Raw genomic sequence first — 16768 nt, 5'->3', positions numbered from 1 at the left:
GGTGGTACTTACTGTTAATCTTAGAAGCAGCTTGAATTTCGTGAATAAAAGACCAGGCTGATTGTCATAGTGAATTCTTCAACAACCAACTATGAATAAAATAAAAGGTTACTGGATTAAATAAATGAGTTGGTTAGTAAGAGCTGGTTAATATTGTGACACAAAAGGGAAATGGAATTACATTTTTGTGTCAACAGAATACATGATCATTGACCTCGAAACTGTCCAAATGTATGATTAGAATTTGTCACAATATAGAGACATTGTCTCAGAAAAAAATAATCAAACAATGAGACCATAACTGAAAGTTCTAATAAGAAATGAAGCTATCAAGGAAATGACCAATGTAAACACAAAGCTAAACTCAGGAGACAATTTATTGGGATGACTTCAATATATGTGTCAGAGGGTAAGGCAATTAAATGAAGCGGGAAGATGGTCAAACATTTATATATAAAAATTCATAGCATACAGTTATAAGGGATTATAGAGTTTATGATGATATGACTAAAGTTGATCAGTGGTTAAAGTTGGTAAGCAGTTAGGGGTGGTTAAAAAACAAAAAAACAAAAAAACAATTTGGATCCTTGGATAAGACACTTCAGCACTTAGGAGTTCAGCAAAGGATACATGTTCAAAGAGAACAGAGAAACAGACATTTGGCAAATAACAGCAACAAGACATTTTACCATGTTTCATCTAGGTGGAATGACCCTCAGATATGAAAGCAGTTTTGGTTGAATGGAGGTCAAGTGTACCATTCATAGTTCTGAAAAGTATGAACATGTGATGCAAGGTTAAAGACGGATTTTGATTGGAGGCTACATGTCGACATTTTGACTAAAGACTGACACATCTATTGCCTGAAACAGTATGATGTTAAGGGATGATAAAGAAGCATGGGACAAGCATGCTCGACTTAGTGTCTATTTTTCCACTACAGAAGAAAATATTCAGAATGGAAATTAGTTGTAAAGAAAATTGATGAAAATCATTGTATTCTCTGTTATTGTACATTAATATTTACCTTAGGTTAAGATTATAGCTGCTATATTTCTATAAATAATTTGAAGCAAGTCTTTGTGAAATCTTTCTCTCTGTGTGCCTGTGCATGTGTGTGTGCATGTGATGTGCACATGTGTGTGTGTGTGTGTGTGTGTGTAAAGGGGCATACTTGATTGCCATTCAGAAATGGTAGCCTTGGCATTTTGGTTGTGGGCAATGTAGCCAGCCTTTTCCAGTAGTCCTTCCTTCATGATTTAGAGAATCATGACACTACTGCCTCATGGCCCTTTATTAACATAGCACTTTAATAGAGAGTGTCAAATTCTGTTTTAAGTTATCATTCTCTTCAAACAGTGATTATTATGAGTGATATCAGACTATCACTAAGCATTAAGGAATTTGCTTGAGATTGTAAATAAAACACATAGCATTCACGGCTTAGAAAACAAAAATCTATAAATCTCTAAAGGAGAAAACTGTCTCCAGATTATGAGTTAACAAACAGAACATATCCCTTCCTCAAGTAACAAAAATATTCGTTCAAATAACCTTGGTCAATGGCACAATAACCTTTGCAAAGTATGTTATTTATTTTTCCAATCCCATCAGAAATCTTTAAATTTCACACTGTCAAGAAAATGAAACAAAAGGAAATGTGCTTTAAATAGAAAAATGATCATTATATCGTGTTATCTCTTCAATGTTGTTTGTTATTTGTTAATAGGAATGGGTAGTTAGAGGATTAGTTTTTTTTTTCTTCCCCTCCAAGTGAAAAGAGAATAAGAGAAACAGCAAAGCATGTTGGGTACGGAAAATTCTATTTTCAATTGAATAATTTCTGCTCTGTATTCATGGAAGTTTGCTTATCAGTGAACTGTGGTATTTTTCTTTCCCACTTAGACAAGTGCTACATAGGTAAATCTAACCGCAGCATATTAAAAAGCACATTTATTAAGAACATTAAATACTCCCTATACATCAAAATGTTTCTGAGAGGCTCCCTGCAGAGCTTGTCTAACTCCTGCTAATGAGTTCTAATGCATGATTTTCTTGTACCTCACCTTTCTTTACACGTCAATCTGTTCATGGCATCTGTCATGCAAACAGTAACGCAGAAACCGCTGGGGCTGTCAAGGAAATGACACCTTTCTCCTTTACCAGAATCTCAGAATGATGCCCAGATTTCTCTGAAATTCTCCAGGCAAACTATGTCTCTCTTTTAAAACCAACACCATCTGCCCAGCAGACATTTATGAGCCAATTGTCACATAAAAGAATTTTAGCTGAGTTTTGATGTTCAAGCCTGTTACATTAGGTTATCAAGCTTTCGCTTAGCTAGATGGCATACCGTGCATATTTCACGTTGAAGATAGATAGTAAAAGATAAATTTGTATCAATTAACTCTAGGCACAGTACTGAATGATAGGAGAAACAGCCTCAGCACATAGATAAAAATAAAAGCACATGACATTTGATGTTTCTATGTGTGTATGCATATACACACAGAACTAAAGCAACTTTACAGATTAATACATGTACATATTAGTATTTAAACACTTTTCTCTCAAAAAGAAACATGAAAGCACATAATTCATATACTAATGAATGTAAAAATGTAATTCTTACATTTTTAAATTAAATAAATTTATAAGTAAATTTAACATATATAATTAAATATGATATCCATAAAACTCTCAAATACATCAAAACATCTCCTACATAATCATTCCTAATTATATAGCTAATCATGTTTAGCGGATAATTCATTAACAAGAGTAATTTTTACATGATTCAGTTTAGATAATTTGGTTAAATTATTTTCTTTAATCTTCAAACTTTTTAAAATAATTAGAGGAAGCATATATAAACACTAAATGTTTAATTTTCATGTGTGAGTAGCTACGCGTATACATTATGAAAGTAATTTTAATTATTTGTTAAAATTCTACTTTTATTATTTTTATATATAAAATTATACATGTAGAGCACAAGATATAATTTTAATTTCATGAATCTGTGTGCCATTTATGTTAACCTCCTTCTGCAACTGTTAGAAATTTTCAATATGAGGTACTTGCCAAAAGTTTTTTGATGAACAGAATTATGAACATGCTTTTATAAGCTTGCACAATTTTGTTCATTTTCGTAGCTCCCAAGGGGTTTTGATTGATCATCTAAATGCTTTGAGTATTATAGGGATTTTAGTATATATTTTTGTGTGTTTCTATAAAATGTATAGCTATACTTCTTACAACAATACATGAATTTCTCATTCCATACAATTTTCAACATTGACATTTCAATTGGTTACTTCTCATTAACTGAAAAACGTTCTCATTGATGAAATAACATCATCAGTAAATATTAGAGCTTAACATTTTCATAAATTTAGAAGCCATTCTGTATATCCTTATCATACTCTGGCCTATAGAAGACTGGTGATTTTTGTCTCAATCATATCCCATAACCATACAAATATTTAAAGTTATAAAATGTTGATATTGTTAATCACAAAGATGGGAGAAGAAAGACCATCGATTCCAATCCTCATGGCCAAATTAATTAAAGAAAGCAATTAATTTAAGTAACCATTTTTATTTGTGTACTTGACCTGCCTCCTACTAAGATAAGTTTCAAAATCTCAGTATTGGATGTGAAGAAGACAAGATTTTTATAGGTCAGAGATAGGAAATTTTCCAAATGGAGGATTTGGTGGGCAATTTAGGTAGAGTTACAGATGCATAGCATAAGCATAACAAGTTAGTCGTAACAACCTCCTGATACAAAGACAGGATTGCAATGTGGTAATACCAAAATAGTCATTAAAACCTTTTGAAACAGGGAGTGTTGAAAGATGGTAATAGGATTTTGAAAAAAAATGATAGGGCAGATGTCTTAGGGTTTTATTTCTGTGAACAGATACCATGAAAAATAAAGCTCTTAGGAAAAAAGAAAACATTTTATTCAGGGCTACCTTGCAGCTTCAGAGGTTTAGTCCATTACCTTCATGTTGGGGAGTATGGTAGTTTCCACAGGCAGATATGATGCAGAAAAAGTAGCAAAGATTTCTACACCTTGACCCACTGTTAGCAGCAAGGAGACAGGATGTGTTTCACACTGGACATAGCTTAAACATTTAAGACAGCAAAGCCCCACCTCCACTGTGACACACTTTCTCTAACAAGGTCAGATCTCCTCCAATACGGCCATAGCTCCTAATAGTGCTATTACCCATACCTAAGCATTCAAATACATGAATCTATCAGGTCCATATCTATTCAAACTACCACAGCTGTCATTTCCTGGAACAGAAAATTTTACGAATTAGAGGTGGAGCATAGCCTATGCCCAGAGAAACAAAGGTTTAATTATAAAGAGAAATGAGCCTCATTTTTCTTTACTGTAAAATGACCTTTAAGCCTATGATAGCTGGTAGTTCATCAATGTGTTGTTTAAATCACATTAAATCACCACACTTCATTTGTATTTTGAACTTGAAAAGTTCATCAAGCATGATGTCCTATAATGTTTCACAGTTTCTTGCTATCTTCTTGCTTCATATGATTACACTCTAGCCATGGCTTGGATGCTTAGCCTAGGAAGTAGTACTGTTAGGGAATATGGCCTTGATAGAGTGTTACTTTGGTGGAGGAGGTGTGTCACTGTGAGGATGGGCTTTGAGTTCCCATGCTCAGGCTCTGCCTAGTGCAGATGAGATCCTACTCCTAGCTGCTGACAGAAGAAAGTCTCCTTCTGTCTGCCTTCAGATCAAGATGGAGAACTCTCATCTCCATTCTCTAGAGCTACGTCTCCCTGAAAGCTGCCATGTGTCCTGCCATGATGATAATGCACTGAGGCCCTAAAATTGTAAGTGAGTTCTCATTAAATGTTTGCCTTTATAAGAGCTGCTTTGCTCATGGTATCTCCTCACAGTAATGAAACCTTTACGAAGAAAACACTGTACAACCATTATCTCTTATAGCCTTTAGCTTTGACATGTATGACAATTTTCATGATAAAATATCACGTATTAATGGATATTTCTATGAAACTTTGAAATATCATCACTGTATTTCATTTTTTAAAAATTATAAAATATGCTCTTGTTTGTATTTAAATAAAATGTGAAAATATTTTTGAACACTGAAATAACTTTTAACAAGAATGTTGCTTTCAATCCCTTTTATAAATTCATCTTTCTGTGCCTAGACTCTGAAATTATTTTCATGGTCATTATTCCAAATTCATTTTAGAAAGATTGTTAGTGTCTAAAACAAAACATACCTTACTTTTCAACTGAGTGCTATCAGAATTTCTAGCCAACTCTCACTTCTCATTACTCTTTTCTCAATAGGCGACCCAAAACTTATTTGTATGTGGGCCTCCTATCTTTGCTGCTTACTGTCCCAATGTGGTTTATGCCAAAGAGGGACAGGATATATAGCATTTCTAGTCCTTTCTTTAAAATCTATCACTTTTCCTACTTAACTTTATTAATAAGTATGAGATAAGAAATTATCCTTTATGTAAGATAGCATATGGTAGGGTGTTTTTTTTGTTTGTTTTTGTTTTCCAGATCTAAATTAGACAACTAGAAATGTATTCTAGAACAAGGGATATTCTCAAAATTATAGCTTAGACAGGAATGTCTTCATAATAGCTTTAAAATATAAAATGATACAGAGAGTACTGTAAAGCATTTGACCTGCATGCAGTCCATGCTATGATTTTGGGAGGACTAGTTGATAATGTGGATTATCACACATGATTAAAGGTGTTGCTTCCCTCCTGGAAATCTTTGTAGCATTTATATCAAGACTCTATTAAAGGGCACAGGATGAGTGATGATCCCAGCTCAGAAGCTATCCAAAATATTTGATTCAACAAGTTAAAAGCGTAATCTAAGGAAAATGGATTGTCGTTTTACATAGAACAGATAGCAGTTAAACCAGTTGATAATAAATTTGGTGAGAAATGCATTGACAATAAATTACATAATCAAAAAACTAAACTAGTTAGGTTTTTTCCCCCCAAAGGTAACACTTTTAAATTTTTTTATTGGATATTTTATTTACATTTCAGATGTAATCCCATTACCCATTTCCTCCATGCCCAGGAACTCCCTATCCTATCCCCCCTCCTCCTGCTTCTATGAGGATGTGCCCACACCTACCACCACTCCCACCTCCCTGCCCTCGAATTCTCCCACACAGGGCATCCAGCCTTCATGGGACCAAGGATCTCCTCTCCCACCTATGCCCTACAGAGCCATCCTCCCTACCATATACAGCTGGAGCCATGGGTCCCTCAGGCTGGTGGTTTAGACCCTGGGAGCTCTGGTTGGTTGGTATTATTGCTCTCCTCATGGGGTCACAAACCCTTTCAGCTCCTTCAGTCTTCACTCTCGCTCCTCCATTGGGAACCCCTTGATCAGTTCAATGGTTGGCTGTGAGCATCCATCTCTGAATATGTCAGACTCTGGCAGATCTCTAAGGAGACAGCTATATCAGACTCCAGTCAGCATGCACTTCCTGGCATCCACATCAGAGTCTACCTTTGATGACTGCACAAGGGATGGATACCCAGGTGGAGCAGCCTTCAGATGGCCCCTCCTTCAGTTTCTGTCCCACACTTTGTATCCATATTTGCTTCCTTGAGTATTTTGTTGCTCCCTCTAAGAAGGATAGAAGGACTCCCACTTGGTCTTCCTTCTTCATGAGCTTCATATGTTCTGTCAGTTGAATCTTGGATATTTCAAGCTTCTGTGCTAATATCCAATTATCAGCGAGTGAATACCATATGTGTTCTTTTGTGATTGGGTTACTTCACTCAGGATATTTTCTAGTTCCATCCATTTACCTAAGAATTTTTTTAATTCGTTGTTTTTTTTTAATTAATCAAAGGCTTTATATGTTTGGTAATGCTCAATGACAATATGTCCATACAATTAGAGGTGTTTCCCAATTAGCTAACCTAAATATAAGCTCTTACCCAGGACTGCTCTCCATACCTGCATGGCTCTTTATCCTCCTACCCCTCTGCTCTCTCCAGCTCCCCCCCTCCTTTTCCTCTTCCTCTCCTTACTCCTCCCACATTAGCTCCTCCTACAGGGGAGAATGGGACAGAGTAAGTAGACAGCTATGACACAATGGGATGGAGTTAGCAGGAAGCTAATCAAACAACTTGCACAAGGGGAATACAGAGTATCTTAAGAATGCCACAGATTGAGTGCAGCTTAAGGCTGAGAACCATAGCCCCTTGGGGTCAGAAGAATTGGATTCTCTGGATCTGAAGCTGAAGCTCCATCAAAGCCCCAGCCCCAGGCCAATACTGGCTCTGACAAGCATTTTAGACAAGGGACTATGTTCCTTTCCATACATCAGGCTCTCCAGAAAGCCTTGGATTGTCCTGTCCCTCAACAAGAGACTTATTCAGGTCTTTGATTCTCACTGAATGATGGGAAAGGAAAATCCCAGGCCCCTAGACCTTAGCTCCCTGGTCTCTAGTCCTTTTTCAAATGAGTATCTCAAGATCTCTTATTGTTTCTGAGGAGAGCTGCATTTCATGTGCAAGAAATCAGTACATTTAGGGGTATATTGGAAGTATTTTTTTTCTAGCTGTGCAGAGTATATCTATATCTATATATCTATCTATATCTATCTAAATCTATATCTACATCTACATCTACATCTACATCTACATCTACATATACATATATATATGAAAATGAGACTAAGGAGATGAGCTCGGGTGGCCTCACTGGATTTTGTCCTGTGGAAAACAGGGGTATCTAAGAAATTTAAGGAGAATATTATGATCCCTGATATTTTAGTGGGAAAAACAAGGAGAGCCATGGGGAGGAGACACTGGAAGGGGAAGAGAAAGAGCTTGAACAAGAAGAGAGAAAATGCAGGGGGAGGAGGCAGGGAAGAGAACAAAATGTCTGGATTCTAAGGGAAGAGCTTCTGAGAGACGAGAAGCCCTGTCCCTCGGCTAGAAAGTTCAGGTATCCCAGCCTTGCCCTGTAACAGGTAGGGACTGAGAGATGCTGGGAGAACCTGGAGGTCAGGTCTGCTGTGATATGCAAAATGTACACCTCTGCTGCTTATCCTGGGCCTGAATACCAACCGCTGAGGAGACATAAGCTTTTGGAGGTGGGCCTAACCCTGTCCCCCTCAGAGAGAAGCTTCCTGCCCTTAACAGGAAGGGTTGAGTGCTAGGAGCTTGGAGTGGGGAAACTGGGAGACAGGCTGAGGCTGGGCCAGGTCAGACACTGAGGATTAAGGAAGAGCTGAAAGATCAGCTATAGCCTGTACTGATAGACCCTGAAGAAGAGAGCCTTTATTTTTCAGTCTAAAGTGACAGTTTCTGATGTAGAAACCATGACTGTCTATCGTTGAAACCTTTGTTTGGAGAAATACAGGAATTCTGTGGAAACTACCAAGGCAACTTTTTTTTATAGTGCTGGAAAGCCAGGCCTTGTGCTTGCTATGCAGGTTCCCTTCGTGTGAAGGGACCTATTTTCCTATTTGTCTTCTGCTTTGTGATATTTTTTAAAAAAACTTATTTTCATGTTTATTTCTGTGCACCACATGGGTGCAGTGCTCACAAAAGCCACAATAGAGTGTTAGTTCCCCAGGAACTGGAGGTTCAGTCAATTGTGAGCTGCAGTGTATATGCTAGGTACTGAATCCAGAACTTCTGAAAGAGCATCCAGTGCTCACAACCACTGAGAAATCTCTCCAGTCCCCTGCCTTGTCATTTTTTTAATAAAATTTAAGCATCTGAATCTTCCTCTTCCCAGGGTCTACTGGGGCGATGGGTGTTTTTTCTCTAGTTATTATTATAAGGGACTTACGTGCCAGTAATCCAACTGAGGCATAAATTTAAGGCTCCTCATCTCTTATCTCAGCATGTGTCTCTCTCCCTTAGCATGTGTGGTGACTTTCTAAATCTTCCTCAACTCCCATGACAGGGCAGTTAGGCTTTGTTGTGTTCGTTCGTTCATTTGTTTGTTTGTTTGTTTTTGAGTGTCCTTATCCTTTTTTTTTTCAATTTTTTTTTGAACATGAGATGCTTTTTTATAGCATGTTTTACAAGGGGAGGGGGTAAGAGGGGCCAGGTGGTGGAAAAGTACAGAATCTTCTTGGCCTCTGCCTTGAAACATGTCATGGTCTATACGGTACACTGCCTTGAATTATGATCTACCTGCTATTCTTCAGAAGATATGGTACACTGCTGAATTCATTGTTTTTAATAGCTGAGTAATACTCTATTGTGTAAATGTACCACATTTTTGTATTCATTCTTCTGTTGAAGGACATCTGGGTTCTTTCCAGCTTCTGGCTATTATAAATAAAGCTGCTAAGAACATAGTGGAGCATGTGTTCTTGTTATATGTTAGAGCATCTTCTGGGTATATGCCCAGGAGTGGTACAGCTAGGTCCTCAGGTAGTGCTATGTTCAATTTTCTGAGGAACTACCAGACTGATTTCCAAAGTGGTTGCACCATCTTGCAATCCCACCAACAATGGAGGGGTGTTTCTCTTTCTCTACATCCTCGCCAGCAACTACTATCACCTGAGTTTTTGATCTTAGCCATTCTGAATAGTGTGAAGTGGAATCAAAAGCAATCTACAGATTCAATGCAATCCCCATTAAAATACCAACTCAATTCTTCACAGAGTTAGAAAGAGAAATTCTCAAATTTATTTGGAATATCAAAATCCAAGAATAGCAAAAACTATTCTCAACAAAGAAGAAGTTCTGGAGGAATCATCATCCCTGACTTCAAGCTGTATTACAAAGCAATAGTGATAAAAAAAAAACTGCATGGTATTGGTACAGAGACAGGCAGGAAGATCAATGGAATAGAATTGAAGACCCAGAAATGAACCCATACACCTGTGGTCACTTGATCTTTGACAAAGGAGCTAAAACTGTCCAGTGGAAAAAGGACAGCATTTTCAAAAAATGGTGCTGGTTCAACTGGAGGACAACATGTAGAAGAATTTCAATCAATCCATTATTATCTCCTTGTACAAAGCTGAAGTCCAAGTGGATAAAACCAGATACAATTCCACATAAAACCAGATACACTGAAACAAATAGAAGAGAAGGTGGAGAAGACTCTAGAATACCTGGGCACAGGGGAAAAGTTCCTGAACAGAACACCAATAGCTTATGCTCTAAGATCAAGAATTGATAAATGGGACTTCATAAAATTGCAAAGTTTCTGTAAGGCAAAGGACACTGTTAATAGGACAAAATGGCAACCAACAGATTTGGAAAAGATCTTTACCAATCCTACATCCTATAGAGGGCTAATACCCAATATATACAAAGAATTCAAGAAATTAGACTCCAGACAACCAAATAACCCTATTAAAAATGGGGTACAGAGCTCAACAAGGAATTCTCAACTGAGGAAACTCAAATGGTCACAAAGCACCTAAAGAAATGTTCAGCATCCTTAGTCATCATGGAAATGGAAATCAAAACAACCCTGAGATTCCACCTCACACCAGTCAGAATGGCTAAGATCAAAAGTAACTTTCAAGTTTGTGAACTTACATATTTGATTATTGCCACTAGATGGGGGGACATGTCTTTGTATGACAGGCAAAGAGAACCTTCAAAACCTTAGGTGGGAGCTATAAAAAAACTTTTTAACAGATAAAGCTGTATCTATATAAAGAAATTAGGTTCAGCCAGTCAGGCCCAACCCCAGAACTCACTCTCTCCAATGAGTCTTCTGCCAACTACTCTTTGCTATCAGAGCTAAATAACTTACTATTTGCAAATTCCCCTTACCAAAAAAGTATAAATTAAACTTTTTTGGCCTGATCTCAACTTTGCATGCATATTAGCTAAATTAGCTTCTAGTAGTGTTTATTACCAGCATTTCTTAGGGAGGAAATACCAATTAGTTCATTCAAAGTGACCACATGAAAAAGTTCAAAGTTGTATATAGAGAGACAACAGCTTTTTCTTCACCCACAGCACTGCCCTTTGTAAAAAAGTTTTACCTCCTAAATATAAATCGAGCAAAAGCTACTTAGAACTTAACTTCTCAGTCCCTCAAAAGTTTGAGAAATGATAGTAAAATATTGGTTTAAGTCATTAATTTTAAGTTGGTTTGTTATGATGCATGAACATATTTTTCTTTTATTTATTTTATATTCCTATTGCAGCCCCTCCCTCCTTTATTCCCAATCTGACCCTATTCCCCTTCTTTCCCTTCCATTCAGAAAATGAGAGAACGGAGACTCACCCAGCCCTCAGTACCAACCTGCCTTGGCACATCAAGTAGCACCAGGACTAAGAGCATCCTCTCCCACTGAGATCAAAGAAGGCAGCCCAACTAGGATAAGGGGTCTGAAGGCAGGAAACAGAATCTAAGTCAGAGAAGGTTCCTGTTCTAATTGTTTAAAGACATACATTAAGACCAAGCTGTACATCTACTAATATGTGTGGGAAGCTTATTGATACTTGTAGACAACACACCACAACTACAAAGCCAACTAATCTGTGCTGGTGGGGCTCCCAGATGTCAGGCCATGGAAAGATGTCTTGATTCTTGGCTGAGCATGGGCCTTGAACCCCGACTCCCACGAGAGAAGCGACAGGTGTTCAGCCACGTCCCCAGAATCCAGGATCCTACATGCAGTCAACATCACCGTTAACCTGCACCTGGCAGACACATTTGGCTCAAAGTAGCTCCTCGCAGAGAGGTTTACAACACCATCCACACCTACAGGTAGAAGGCATGACTATAGGCTTCAGCCTAGCGAGATTTCCATATTCATGAGTTACCTAAAGGCCAGGGGACATATCTCAATTAAGTTATTCCTTCACATCCTCTCTTCCCCCTCCCATATTTAAGCCAGCTCTTCCCTGGCTGAACAGTGGAGGAGAGGGGTTGCACATCCAGATCCAACTACCACACCATGGCAATAAAACTCTTGGAACTCCAGACCTCTTCAAGTTATTGGGACCTTCTGCGCAGTCCGGGGATTTTGCCCCGGACCCTTCTCCGGTTTGGGGGACCCACCAGCGTGGAAAGCCTCCCAGGACTCAGCTACAAAACCGCCCGAACTGCTGTGAGATCCCAGGACAAAGACTAAACCACCAACCTAAGGACCTGTGTATATTTTTATGCTATCAGAGTGGTGAGAACTTCAAGATCTAGCCTCCTCAAAAGCCAGCTGAGGAAACGTGACTATGTTCTGGACAATCGGATAGATACAAACCCCAGAGCATATTGGCAATCTGTTAATCTTGTATCATTTTTTTCTTTTTCTGGTTACTTTGGAATTACAAAACCTATAGCAAATCTGGAAGCTACATGAGAGCCATGGGAAACCATTGACATTATACATTATACATTTATAGCACTTTGGCCCATTCTGTAACAAGTGAAACATTATTGCAGTAGACTCCAACATATCTTTTCCATAAGGACAAGTTTTTGATAGATATTTGATAAGAATGCGCATTAACATTAATTTATTTCCTATATCTCTTCCTTATCCTAATTTTTATTGAAAATAAATTTGTTTATATAATATATTGTGATTATAGTTTCACATTCCCTTACTCTTCCCTGAAGCCCATACTCTTCTCCAAATCCATACAAATTATAGAATACAGACATCAAAAAATAATAAGATAAAATAAAAACAAATCAGAATTTCACAAAAGAAACAGAAGACAAAGAGCCAAATAAAAATCTCAAGAAACAGATAAAGCTGAGAATTGTTCTTTCCATGTCTGTGAAGAATTGTGTTGGAATTTAAATCAGGATTACATTGAATCTGTAGATTGCTTTTGGTAAGATGGCCATTTTTACTATGTTAATGCTATCGATCCATGAGATTGGTAGATCTTTCCATCTTCTGAAGTCTTCTTTGATTTCTTTCCTCAGGAACTTGAAGTTTTTGTCATACAAGTATTTCACTTACTTGGTAAGAGTTACAAGATATTTTATATTATTTGTGGCTATTGTGAAGGAAGTTGTTTCCCCAATTTCTTTCTCATCCTGTTTATCATTTATATAAAGGAAGGCTATGGATTTGCTTGAGTTAATTTGTATCCAGCCACTTTGCTCAAGTTGTTTATCAGCTGTAGAAGTTCTCTGGTAGAATTTTGGGGTTGGTTATATATACTGTCATATCATCTGAAAACAGTGATACCTTGACTTCTTCCTTTCCTATTTGTATCCCCTTGATAGCTTTTTGTTATCTAATTTCTCTAGATAGAATTTCAAGTATATTGAGTCAATATGGAGAGAGTGGGTAGCTTTGTCTTTCCTTTGTCTTTTCAAGTTTCTCTCCATTCTACTTGTGTTGGGTGGGGAAAAACCCTCTCAGATACAGAGTGGAGGAGGGATGGAGTGAAGAATACTGGGCGGGAGAACAGGGAAGGAGAGCAATATGTGGAATGTAAATTTAATACAAACTAAAATAAAAAGCAAGCTGGAAAATCATAAACAACTACAACAAAAATAGAAACAGTTAAAGATGAAGAAATTCATATTTCCACAGAAGGAATTTGCATAAAAACACAAAAGCATCTTACACAGGTCAGAATGAAAAAGATCAAAACTCAAGCTATAGCTCATGCTGGCAAGGATGTTGGGCAAGAGGGATACTCGTTCATTACTTATTGGAGTGCAAACTGGTACAATCCATTTAAAACCAATTTCAAAGTTTCTCAGGCTATAGATATACCTCAAGAACCAGCTATACCACTCCTTGGCATATACCCAAAAGATGCCCCAGTATACACAAGGATACTTGCTCACCCATGTTCATAAGAGCTTTATTAATATTACTCAGAAACCAGAAACAATCTAGATGTCTCTTCATCAAAGAATAAATAAAGAAAATGTAGTACATTTACACAATGGAGTATTATTCAGCCATGAAATTTACAGACAAATGGAAATAACTAGAAGAGATCATCCTGAGTGATAAAAGGCAGATCTAAAAAGACAAACATTATATGAACTTACTTATAAGTGGATATTAGTCACAAAGCATAAGATAACCATGCTACAAGCCACAGACTCAAAGAAACTAAGTAACAAGGAGGGCCTGAAGAGACATACTTGAGTCTCACTCTGAAGGAAAAATATATTAGACATCATGAGATGAAGGAAGGAGGGTACTGGGTAGGGGCACAAGTGGGGTTAGGAACAGGAGGGATAAAGTTGTAGGAGGGCAGAGGACAAAGCACACTATGAAACAACTGTATTGGGAGAAGGGTCATCTCTGGGAGCTAAGAACATAGGACAAAGGAAACACCCAGGAATCTATGAAGATAACACTAGCTAAGAGTCTTAGCAATGAGGAATATGGAGCCTGAAAAGACTGTCTCCTGTAACCAGGAAAGACTTACACTGGAGTGATTGGGACACCAACAGAGCCACAAAACTTCAGACCTGCAATTTTTCCTGCCTACAAGATATGCAGGACTATAGGATGGAACAGCATTTCAATGAAGGGCCAGCAAATGACTGGCCCAGCTTGACACCCATTCCATGAGAGCCTATCCCTTTTACTATGGATGGTGGTGATATTCTGTTATACTTGCAGACGGGAGCCTATCATAAATGTGACTTTACCCGGCAACTGTTGGAAGCTGATGCATAGACCCACAGGCAAAGATTATGTGGAGCTTGCGTAATTTTGTGGGTTAGGGGAAATATGGATTTGAGAAAGCCACAGGGATCAAGGACACAAGCAAACCCTACATAGTCAACTAGCCTGGGCTCATGAGGGTTCATGGAGAATGAAATGCCAACCAAAGAGCAGGATTGGAATGCACCTAGGCCCTCTACACATATGTAGCAATTGTGCTGCTGGATCTTCATGTGGGACTCTTAAAGGAGGAACAGAGGCTGTTTCTGACTACTATATTACCTACCTTTGGATCCCTTTCCCCTTACTGGGTTGCCTTATCTAACCACAATGGAAGAGAATGCACCTAATCTTGCTGTGGCTTGATATGCCAAAGCTGGTTGATGTGCATGGGAGGCCTTCCCTTTTCTGGAAAGAAGGGGTGGGTGGGAGAGGAAGTGAGCTGAGAAAGAGAAACTAGAAGGAGAGAAGGGAGGGTAAGGTGCAATATGGATATAAAGTGAATAGATAACTTTATCAATAATAAAAAAATGAAAAAATTACCCACAGAATCAAAAATCATAGTATACATACTAAGGCCCTATAACATTAAAACATAACAAACAAACAAACAAACAAACAAAAAATTGTCAAAGCATTAGGAGAACAAGAACCTCCAAAAATGCCTCTAAGTTTGTTTAGTGTTGGCCAGGTACTGCTAGTCATAGAGTCTAGCCTTAAGACTGGGTTTTATATCCAGTGAGAATCTGTTGGAGCAGTTACCAATTGAAAATAAATTCATTTTTATATAGCTGTTATTTACCTTTCAATACTATACAGATTTTTGTGTTTATAATTCAAATACTTCATTTCTCTGTCTCTCTGTCTCTCTATCTCTGTCTCTCTGTCTCTGTATATCTCTGTCTCTCTCTCTCTGTCTCTCTCTCTGTCTCTCTCTGTCTCTCTCTCTGTCTCTCTGTCTCTCTCTCTCTCTCTCTCTGTGTGTGTGTGTGTGTGTGTGTGTGTGTGTGTTTGCTGTTTATTGGTATAAAAAACAGGTCAGTTTCAATTATCAACAAGACTCTGCTTTGTAATTTTTTCTCTATTTCTATTTTTTTATCATGATAAAACAATGTATTCCACGCTTGCCCTCTGATAGTAATGTGCTAAAAAACAGAAACTCATACCTTGATGTTTTACGTGGGTCTATCATATATGCTTACATCAATTCACTAAATGTATCTTTCTGAACTCTCACACCCAAATGCATGTGCCATTTATCAGTAGCAATTGGTTATAATTTGAACTTCATTTTTTGTGTGTTAACTCAAACTTAGGGCAATCTGTTAAACAGATTTTTTTTTTAAATTTTGAGATGCCAAAATACTTGAATAAGAAAAAAAAAGTATTAGCTTTTAACAGGGTTTAATCATTTGTGACCATGAAATATTCTGATAGTTATGCGCAGGATGAAATTCTCAATGATTTTTGACAACTCAATGAATGTAAATGAATAAAGAGGCCTGTTTAAATACTTTGTATCTACCTAAGTCATAGCAAATGACAGCTGATTTTTCTCTCAAAATAGCTTCATTGTATATGTTGCAGGAGTGTGCATAAATGTGCAGAGGCCATAGGGTGATTTGGATGTATTCATCTGTCGCTTGCCTTCCTCAGCATATGCTGAGGGTTTGTTTTTCCTTCAAAAGAATCACACTGAAACTACCTGGAAATTGTCATTTACGATATACATTTATTCTTTCATCGATGAGAAAAATTATTTAACTATGCATGAACATATATGTATGCAAAAGTAGTTTATTTACTTATTTATTTATTGTGGTCTGGAGCAATAGGTCCTTAGGTAGAGGCTTACCTAGCGGGCATGGATCCCTGAATTCATCTCAGATCTACATAAAATGAGTAGCTGTTATGTAGCTGTAACCCAAGCCTTCTCAGAAGGAAAGAAGATGGAAAGCCATCCTCAGCTATACAATAAACTTAAGGCTAGCTCTGAATTCATGCCCTAAAAGAACAAGAAAGACAACAAAACAATTATATACACAATAATAACATTCCTAGAAAATTGTAGACTTGTACGTACTTTTGACTTGTCATATCCTCAGAGTTGTTTGGGATC

The sequence above is a fragment of the Grammomys surdaster genome, unplaced genomic scaffold (assembly GCF_004785775.1).
Source record: "Grammomys surdaster isolate TR1022 unplaced genomic scaffold, NIH_TR_1.0 125934, whole genome shotgun sequence".
Taxonomy (NCBI): domain Eukaryota; kingdom Metazoa; phylum Chordata; class Mammalia; order Rodentia; family Muridae; genus Grammomys; species Grammomys surdaster.
This window is presented reverse-complemented; position numbering follows the sequence as displayed.